Source organism: Sorex fumeus, unplaced genomic scaffold (assembly GCF_029834395.1).
Source record: "Sorex fumeus unplaced genomic scaffold, SorFum_2.1 ptg000044l, whole genome shotgun sequence".
Classification (NCBI taxonomy): domain Eukaryota; kingdom Metazoa; phylum Chordata; class Mammalia; order Eulipotyphla; family Soricidae; genus Sorex; species Sorex fumeus.
This window is the reverse complement of record NW_026606101.1, coordinates 51,757,923-51,768,318: the sequence shown is the minus strand read 5'-3', so window position 1 is coordinate 51,768,318 and position 10,396 is coordinate 51,757,923.

Below are 10,396 nucleotides of genomic sequence, written 5' to 3'. Positions count from 1 at the left end.
GGTCTTAATCATCTCCACTTCGGGAATGATTTGTCTTAAAAATAGTAACCAGTCTTAATACTGAGTATACTTGAGACTCAGTTTATGGTACTACTTAGGTTAATTTTACAGCAGATCTTTGATAATTTTCATTGGGTAATTGAATTGTGCTTGCTTGCTGACTTTTGTGGTACCTAATGACCTTACAAGGTACTCTACCAAAATCTTGTTTATTTGTAGTAATCAATTTACCTTTAAATTTGTTGAAAGTAACCATCTCTGAACCTAGCTGATCCACAGCTGACAGTGTCTGCATTTGTGATACTATTCTGCTTTGAATTCTGGGTGGCCATGTGATTGCCATATATTGATAATGATTCATTTTTGTAGGCTTTAAATATGCTCAAACATCAAACTTACTGGCTAGAGGGTACTAAAACATTGGTATTCATTGATAATCTTAGCCTCGCAAGTTTGTGTTTCCAGAAAGCATCTGAACTAATCCGGTTGTGCTTGATTATTTCATATCCATTATTGGCAGGTTTGGGTTGGGGTTGTGGGGTACTGGGTTTTGGACTGGGATCTCTGTCTTTGTTATGCAATAGAAGTTGATCTCAGTTTTCCAAATCAAGTTTTTGGTTTGGTTGGATTATATTTGATAAGATTCCCCCCCCCCCGTCTGGTTTTATAGTGATCATATTAATAGAGCAGTTTTCAAAGCATAAGCCAGCACCTATGCTCTCAGTGGAAATTGGGTATCTAGACCCATTGCCTAGCCTAAGATTGACCTGTTGCATTGAATTGAGGTGAGAAATCTATCCCTTTGACCCAGGACTGTAGGTTTTTGAAGCAAGCTTGTGTCATTCATACTTGTACACAGTTAGCTTGCAGTTTATGGATAGTCTGTTAATCCTGCAATAAAGTTTCCATTTTCAAAGCTAGTATCTAATGAACTTTCTGATTGGAGCTCATTCTGGGATATAATGTATGTTCCAGAAAGGGAAACCTTGAAGAAAATTTGGAAATTGTCCCATTGAGAAAGCCATTACAACTCATAACACTAAAGGGCAATGAAGAGCTGCCTAACTATATTACTATATAGTAATTGAATTCAATTCTAAATTACTATAGTAATAATGGAATTAGGGCATATATTTGGTCTTTTATAGAAAGATAGGATCAGAGTATTAGTCATGGGTCTGAGACTTGAGCAGAGGGGCTCAAGACAATACTTGGAATGGTGAGGGCAGTTTGAACATTCTTGGCCTTACCTGGCAGTTTGTTTACATGCTGGGTTTACAGCCATGTTTGTTTTTGTTTTGTGTTTTTCCCCCCCAGGCCACATTCAGCTGCACCCCTAGTGGTGCTAGGGGTACCATGGGCACTGGATGCTGGGGGCCAAACCTGGGTTTGCTGCATGGTGGCAAACACCCTGTTTTTCTGATTTAGTGTGATGTTACAAAGTTCATGAAGGAGTTGGTTGCAGGCATACAAAGTTTCAACACCAGCCCATTCACTCCCCTACTTACCTCTAGGAGTCCCTGCTTCCCATCCACCAGTCTGTTACTATGAGATAAAAGTGATTTCTAATCCATAAAATAGTATATCTAAATAGTTTGAAAGCCATCCAGGCAAATGGAGACTAGTCACTTAACAAAATTTAATAGCCACATCTGATTATCCACAGTCTATGGAACACTGTTTTACCCCGTGACTATAACTTCAAATTTACATCAGTCTTTCCTGGAACACTGTTGCTTCAGCGTCCAACTAAACGTGCTAATATCAGCGAGGCTCTCTGCAGCACTGTGGGGTCAGGCCACTAAGCCTGGGGTTGATAAATTGTCTTACCACAGGTGCATGGTGCCTTGTCTCCTTGGAAGAGTGAGCACACATGCACAAATGAAAACACTTGGTTGGTAGAACGTTAAACCAAGTTACACCAGAGCATTTGAAGTTCTACAGTGGAAAAGGCAAGTCACATGAGGAAAACGGGAAAGAAAAAACTAAGGAGATGGCAAAAAACAATAGTCCAACCCCACACACCAAGTTTTCCATGCTGCTCCTTGATGGCACTTTTTCCAGCTTCCCAAACATTTGGAACCCTTTGGGATACTTAATCTAATATTGAATGAGTCATTCTGGAAGAGCCCTTCTGACACAACAAATGCCAAGAGATTCTAAACATAAACCATGTTGCTTATACTTAAACCATATACTTGTAGCCACAAACCATTTCAATCAGATGTGTCCAAAATTAAGGTGTGACAACAGTGAATTTGTTGGGGGAAAGTTACTGGCTATTCGGGCAGGGAGGGTCAGGTTATTTCTTTGTTTAGATTTAGTGGCTGGAGTTCTTGTCAGTGACCACTTAAGAGATTAAACTGCTTTCTTGTGTTTAACCAAGCTGGCATTGTTTTTGTAATGCCTCCAATCTCATTTCCACTTAGCAGTGAAAGTCTTAAGGGTGAAATAACATCATTTATATTTAAAAGCTTTAATCACCATCTCAGGATAAAGGTCAACTCCTATTTTAGGATAAAGTTCCTTGTTGGACTTTTATCATCCTAGCCTCTTCTTCTCAGACCCACCAATTAGATTTCTCTTACTTTCAATATTGCAATTTTGTATTATTTAGGGTAAAAAGGTAAAGGTAAAGGCCCTCCCGTTGATCGTCGATTTGCTCGAGCGGGCCCAGTAACGTCTCCATTGGAGACTTTGTTGTTACTGTGTCTGGCATATCGAATACTCTCGGTAGCTTGCCGGGCTCTCCGAGAGGGGCGGAGGAATCGAACTCGGGTCGGCCATGTTGGCCGCTTGTAAGGCGAACGCCCTACCCGCTGTGCTATCGCTCCAGCATTATTTAGGGTAGTTTCTTAAATAATAGCTTTAGATACATTGAGTAGACGTTTAAGCCCCTTCAGTAAGGGGAAACGGAAGAGGCAAGATAACTCCCTGAAAGTAAAAACACCTCTTGTTGAAGTTCCTTTGAGAAGTTTGTGTGACTGGTCTACACCCAGCAGTAATGAGGTCTTACTGATGAGTGTACTTGGGGAGTAGTGCTGACTGAAGTGCTCAGGGGGCCATATACAGTGCCAGGGTTTGAACCCAGGTTGTGTGCAAGGCAAGCACCTCATCCACTGTACTTCCCTTAAGACCCCTGGAGGATGTTTGCACGGCGATAAGGAGCTTGGAAACAACCGTTGTATCTTAATGAGTAAAAAGCTGAGCAAGCTAAATTGGAGAGACAGCTACAGAGAAAACAGCTTAAAGCTCGAATTTAACTATAATTGGTGAGCTGCTCAAAGCCCACTGTTAAATACAGAAAAGAAAAGGAACCGACTAGGGAGCAATCGAAATTGGAGATAAATTTGCTTGTCATACAACAGGAAAAAGGAACCACACCAGAGTATCCTATAGATTTAATTTATTCCATAAATTAAACCCTTCCTGCTGGGGTTAAAAGTATTTGTTTCAACTCACTTTTTACCCTTCCTGTCCCAAACAAGGAGTGGAGGTAGGGGAGACTAGAGCACATAAGTCTGGGCACATAGGCACAGACATACTGAAATAACAGTAGGACAACAGACTTAAGCCAGTGTTGGTATGTTAAAAGAATTGGTCTAGACAAAGCAGAGCTGGAGACTTAAAACAGTTTTCCTTGTGTGTAACTGACCCCATTTCCATACCTGTCACAAAGTACTATGAGAGCTGAAAAAAGTATTGTCAGGGCCCAGTGATAGTACAGTGAGTAGTACAGCCAACCCATGTTCGATCCCGTGGCACCAGAGACAGCCGTAAACCCTGAAAACGTTTACAAATTGAGTTCCAAAACACCTAATAAAGCTTAAGAAAAAGAAGGGTGGGGGAGTTGAAACAATGATTCCCCCAAGTTTATGTTAAGGTTGCTGCACACTAGCTGTTTTCTTAGGCGAACCTGCCCTCTAATACGATGTTAACCAAGTTCAAGCTTTGGTGGGTAAATGAAGGACACCCCTTACACATGATAATAGTAAAAGAAACCCTGATTACCCAAAAAGTAGCGTTCCCAGTCAATCAGAATGTGGTTATATAAGCACAAACCAGTTCATTAAAGTAGACAGGAGATAGTGAGCTAAAGACAGCTGGAGAAGTAGCTAAATTTGAAGCCAACTTCAGAGCAGGACAAGGGATTAAGGTGAAGCATAATGATAAAACAGTTGTTGAAGATGAAATGTTTAATAGCCAAGTTAGTCTTAAAATACATGAGTAAAACAGTGAATTAAATGTCTGTAGTAAATGGAGATGTCATTTCCCTTCAAATGGAAGGTCAGATTAGTAGAATATCAATAAGGACATAATTGAACGTACTGAATAATGCATATATGTAGACCAGCAACTTTTTAGTTTTGTTTTGGGGGGCCACACCAGATGATGAGCAGGGGTTAGTCCTGTCTGCTTAGGAATTGATAGTAAGGGACTCGTGCAGGGTGCTTGGTCTTGTACCTGGATTGACCACATAGAAGGCAAGAACCCTACCCTCTATTGCTCTGGTCCCCCTAATGCAATCTTTACAAAAATTTGGACAGCATTATCCTAATCAAAAATATGACAAAACTACAGTGCAAATAAGTCTTCCATAAACATGCAGAAATCTTGAACAAAATAGGAGCAAAGCAGGTCCAACAATGTATAAGGTTACACATCCTAAGTGGGGTTTCTCAGGTATGCAAGTCTGGGTCAACATTTTAAAAATGTGTCAGCTGGAATATGGCATATGCTTCTCATGTATACGGTCTTGGATTTGATCCATAAATCGATGTGATTTATCACATTGACAGGGTGAAGGGGGAAAAAAGCCACATGAGCTCATTAATGCATCCTGAAGTGCATTTGCTAACATACATTCATGGTCGAAACAAAAACTAATAAAGGGAACTTTCTCTGCTTAAATGTACAAAAAGCCTACAGTCGGTATTTCACTGGTAAGATAAGTGAAAATATTCCCAGTAAGATCGAGGGCAGGCTCTGTCTCACTCTTTTTTGCTTTTTGGGTCACATCTGGCCATGCACAGAGGTTACTCCTGGTTCACACGCTCAAGTATTATTACTCCTGGCGGTGCCCAGGGGCCCATATGGGATGTTGGGAATCAAACCCCGGTTGTCCACGTGCAAGGCCCTACCCACCGTGCTGTCACTCCAGCCCCTCACAACTCCTTTTCAACATCAATATTCTTAAGTAATGCAGATTCTTTCAAAAGGAAAAAGTGGTTAAATCTGAATAACACCTGAAAGAATTGGGTTTTTCTTAAGTTGCAGGATATATAATATTTTAAAAATTAACTCCTGCGCTTTGGGAAGGGTTTAGTGACTAAAAGTGTCTTTCGAGGCCGGAAAGATAGTACAGTGGGTAGGGTGCTTGCCTTGCATGCATTTACTCAAGTTCAATTCACACTATTGCATAATGTTCTCCAAGCACTGCCCGGAGTGATTTCCTGAATGCAGAGCCAGACAGAGCATTGCTGGGTGTGAAGAAAAAAATTAATTGCCTTGTAAATTGCAAGCAGAGACCATGAATTCAGTCCTCGGTGCTACCTACATGGGTTGAGTTATGCATGGTCCCTGCAAACACCCCACTCAGGGTTTGCAAGGACTTTGGAGTGTTAACAGCCTGTGAGCGCATGGCTCCTGGCAAGCACCACAACCAAGACATGTATGTGTACCACGGCTAAGTTAGTACAGCTCCCAATGAGCATGTGTGTAAACACTACAACTGAAGCTTGCAACTCCTGACATTGACAAGTGTGAACACCATGACCCAAGCATGTCCAGTTCCCAGTCATTGCAATGATGGCAACAAAGGGAAAAAAGCTCCTGTACGGCAGCCATAAGTGGAGTTTAAATATATAATGAAATTTGCATAAGCACTCATGAGAACCTATAAAATCGCTGACAATCTAAGTTCAAGTTGAAGAAACAATTGTTTTTTAAAAACTATGAAGATAGGGGCTGAAGCGATAGTACAGCAGACAGGGCATTTGCCTTGCACATGGCCGACCTGGGTTCGATTCCCAGCATCCCGTACTGCCAGGAGTAATTCCTGAGTTCATAGGAGTAATTAACCCTGTGCATTGTTGGGTGTAACCCAGAAAGCCAAAAAAAAAAAAAGAAATTATGAATATATCTGGAGAATCCATGGGTAGAAAGAATGTATGTTGTTAATGTGTCAGTTCTTTCTGAACAGCCATGTATTTCATGTAATTCTAATCAGAATTACAGCTGTTTTTTCTTTTTTATGTCAAGATCATTCTAAAGTTTTATGCAGACAAAAGATTTAGAACAACTACGACTTCTAGCCTCTTGAAAATGGTATAAACAAAGCAAGCAAACTCCACCTAAGTACAACCAAAAGTCAATTACAAATCATTGGAAGAAAACGCATCTGCCCAGTACATCTGTAAATGTAGAGTGGGGTAACCTGAGCATAAAACAAATGTTTTGGGATCAGCTGGTAAAGATACTCATGTTTCAGCATAGTACACATTAGCTGCCTTGTTTCAGAGATACAAATGGGAGTATGAAAAGAGTATTCCATACGGTAAAAGATCCAACAGGGCTAGAAATCTGTTGCTGGCAGTTCTGAGGCAATACCAGAAGCAACTGCATTTTGGTGTTTTAGACCAACAGCATCTGGACAGGCAATTCGGGTGTAGAGAAGGTGAATGCAAACTTTGGCACAAATAAGGGTAACGAGTGGCTGCAGAAACAAGCGGCATGGGTCTCTGGCTGGCTCCCATTAGCACTGATCAACCACAGGTTTTGGCTTTTTGTTTTAAATATTGCCCTTGTCTTCCCCAGAGAATTCCAACACTAAAGTCATAGTGCCACCTGCAGGAAAAGAGAAGAAATGTATCCAGATGCATGAGCAGAAACATGCTGTGGGCAACTTGTAAAAATAAGATCTGGAACTCCGTAAGTAAAAGATCTGGAGAGGGCAAACTTACCAGAAATGGAGGCGGAAACAAAGAGTTCTTAATAAAGCGTAAGGAAGTTAGAAATCTCCATATGTACAGAGAAGCAAGTCCAAAATATAAAATCGACAAGTTCTTCAGAGATTAAAGATTTTTTAAAAATTCAGGAAACTTCCTCTGCATCCTGAACTAGTTTATGGCAAGATTGCTAACTGCACCAACAAGGTTGGATCATGGGTAAATATGGGACGTATAATGGTGCCTCCCTACAGAAGCTAGTGAAGAACATTTAAAACCATCAATCAGCACACCAAGTACATGTGCTCCTCTTGCAGCAAAGCCAAAATGAGACAGGCTGTGGGTTTCTGGCATTGTAGTTCCAGCATGAAAACCATTGGAGATGGCTCTTGGATCTGCAATACTGTTTCTGCTGTCAAATCTGCCATCAGAAGACCAAGGGAATTGAAAGACCATGGGGAAGAAGAAAAGGAATCCTAAGTCAAAAATATGATTAAACCAACATACACAAAGGTTTTTAAAAATCTAGTAAGTTTGATACAATCCTCCCGATAAGCACAAAACAAAAATCTGGAGAGACCTGTAGAGGGGGTTAAATGAAGTGAAGAGAGTCATCGGGGTTTTTCATACACAAGAAGACAGAAAACCTAATGGGAAACACAACAGAAATCAAACGAAGCTGGACAGATAGTGCAGTGTAAGGTGCACGTGATTGGCTCAAATTTGATCCCTAGCGCTCTATACATTTCCCACCCTGAGCCTTTCCAGGAGTGATCCCTGAGCAGAGTCAGAAGTAAGCCCTGAGCACTCCAGGTGTGGCTCAAGCACAAGAGGGGCACAGAAAAAAGAACGGAGAAAAGGCCAGCAGGCACAAAAACTAAATGGCAGCAAGCCAGACACAACCAGGGAGCACATAAATGTACTATATGTACTTGGCTTGAGCAAAGCCAGCGAAATGCCCACCAAGCCCAAGGAGTGAGGACAATAGCTCAGAAGACTACCGGCACCAACCACCTCTCAGATATAAGACTTAAGGGACATCATGATGCAGATGTTAATGAGCTCAAAGAAATAATGGTACAGATACACGAAAAGTAATAGAGCAGAAATGAGAAAAATACAATAAACTCACATGAATGAAGAGTATAGTAGGTGAGATTAAAAAAAAACGAAAGAACAACAGCTGAGGATATAGCTCCAAGATGGAATGCAAGAAACCACTAGAAACTAAACAAGATGGAATAAAGTCTGAAAAGAAGTGAACAGTACACTGGAGAATTAACGAGGGGATGAATTCAAAAGGAATAATATAAGAATCAAAGTTCTTGAGTATTTCATGATTATCCAGATTCCAAAAAGTTATTGAAAAGATTTTCTGAGTTGAGTCCATGCACATAGATTTAAGAGTCCCGAAGGGTCCCAGCCAAGAGGGATCTAAACAAACCAAAAAAAAAAAAAACATTCTAATTAAAATGATAAATGTCAATGCCAAAGAATATTGCAACCAGCAAGATCAAAGAGGACTGCACACACAAAGGAAATCCAAAAAGATACACAGGTTTGACAAGAGACTTTACAAGCCAGAAAAGAATGGGAGGATAGAGTAGAATAGGTGAATGAATTCCTCACCAAGAATACTTTATCCAGATTAGAAAGTAACTGGGTTTCTCTCTTAGAGCCTGGCAAGCTACCGAGAGTATCTCGCCTGCATGGCAAAGCCTGGCAAGCTCCCCGTGACATATTCGATATTCCAAAAACAGTAACAACAAGTCTCACAATGGAGACGTTACTGGGCCCGCTCGAGCAAATCGATGAACAACGGAAGGACAGTGACAGTGACAGATTCTTGCTAACAAGAATGGCATATATTCCAGGCCCACCCGGGTTCAATTCCCAGCATCCCATATGGTCCTCCAAGCACCACCAGGAGTAATTCCTGAGTGTACAGCCAAGAGTTACCCCTGTGCATTGCCAGATGTGACCCCCCCCCAAAAAAAAAAGAATAGCATATATTCCAAATGAGGGTACTGATTTCACTGAAAGATGTAGAGAGGTTTTTACTCTAATTTGAGGTAAGGTAAGGTAAAGGCCCTCCCGTTGTTCATCGATTTGCTCGAGCGGGCCCAGTAACATCTCCGTTGAAGACTTTGTTGTTACTGTGTTGTTACTCTCGGTAGCTTGCCGGGCTCTCCGAGAGGGGCGGAGGAATCGAACTCGGGTCGGCCATGTTGGCTGCGTGCAAGGCAAATGCCCTACCGCTGTGCTATCGCTCCAGCCAAATTTGAGGTATAAAGGAAAAGAATTGGGTTGAGTCTGTGCTGGGTGTATATGCATTTATGGAAACATGTTCTTCGATAGCTTTCTGGGTTACGTTTTTCTTAGCTCTCTAGGAGCTAGTGGACGCTTCTGGATTCCATGAGGTCTGGGAATTTTGAAACAGGCTCTTTTGCTTGAAATCCTTCTTGTTTTCTGTTAAGAACTTTTGCTCAACTGTGTAGCATTTCAGAAAGTTGAACCACCTTCCTAGGTAATCAAAATGACCTGTTGAATCAAGAAGTACAAAGAAGAGATTTGTCATAATTCAAAAGAATCACAAAAAACGGTATGAAACTCCAAATGGAATAAGCAAAGATTATGTGAAAATAAAACTGACACGGGAGGACCCAGATGTGTTTATGAGCTGTGGTTGGTCTTGCAGTTGTTGGACGGTTTTGCGGGTTTTTGGTTTTCATTTTGGGGCTACACATAGCAGTGCTCAGGGGCTACTTCTAGCCCAGTGCTCAGGGGGAATCAAATCCAGGGTTTAATTTGCAAAACATGTGTGCCTGTCCTTTGAGCTATTTTCCTGGTCCAATTGGATTGTTCTTGAGTTGTATGAACCCAAAGTTTGGGATTGTAAATCAGGGAGCACATAAATGTACTATATGTACTTGGCTTGAGCAAAGTGTTTCTGTCATTTTAACTGTGATAAAGTGAAACAAAAATGACTATCTGTAAAAGTTATTCACTTATTCAGTAAACAGTTGTGAGTTAGGTGCTTTATAGGACTTTATTGAGAGTGAGAATAAGATGCCAGGGCAAGAGCATACAGAGAGAAATTGGCAGAATGTTTCTGATTTTAATAAAAGAAATAGATTCTGAAATAGGGCACATGTAGGAAAACAATAGAAGAGGCCCAGATAAAAGCAATTAAGAGCAGTAATCATTTTAAATTGAGAGAAAAGGTGGGGCGTCTGTGAGGAAGCAAATGCTATTAGAGTTTGTGCATTAGAGGATAGTAGACCATGGAGACGTACTCTAGAAAGGAGAGTGATATAGGGAAGGAATTAGGTATTAATGATATATATAGAGTGGCTGGGCTGGAGTGATAGCACAGCGGTAGGGCATTTGTCTTGCATGCAGCCAACATGGCTGACCCGAGTTCGATTCCTCCGCCCCTCTCGGAGAGC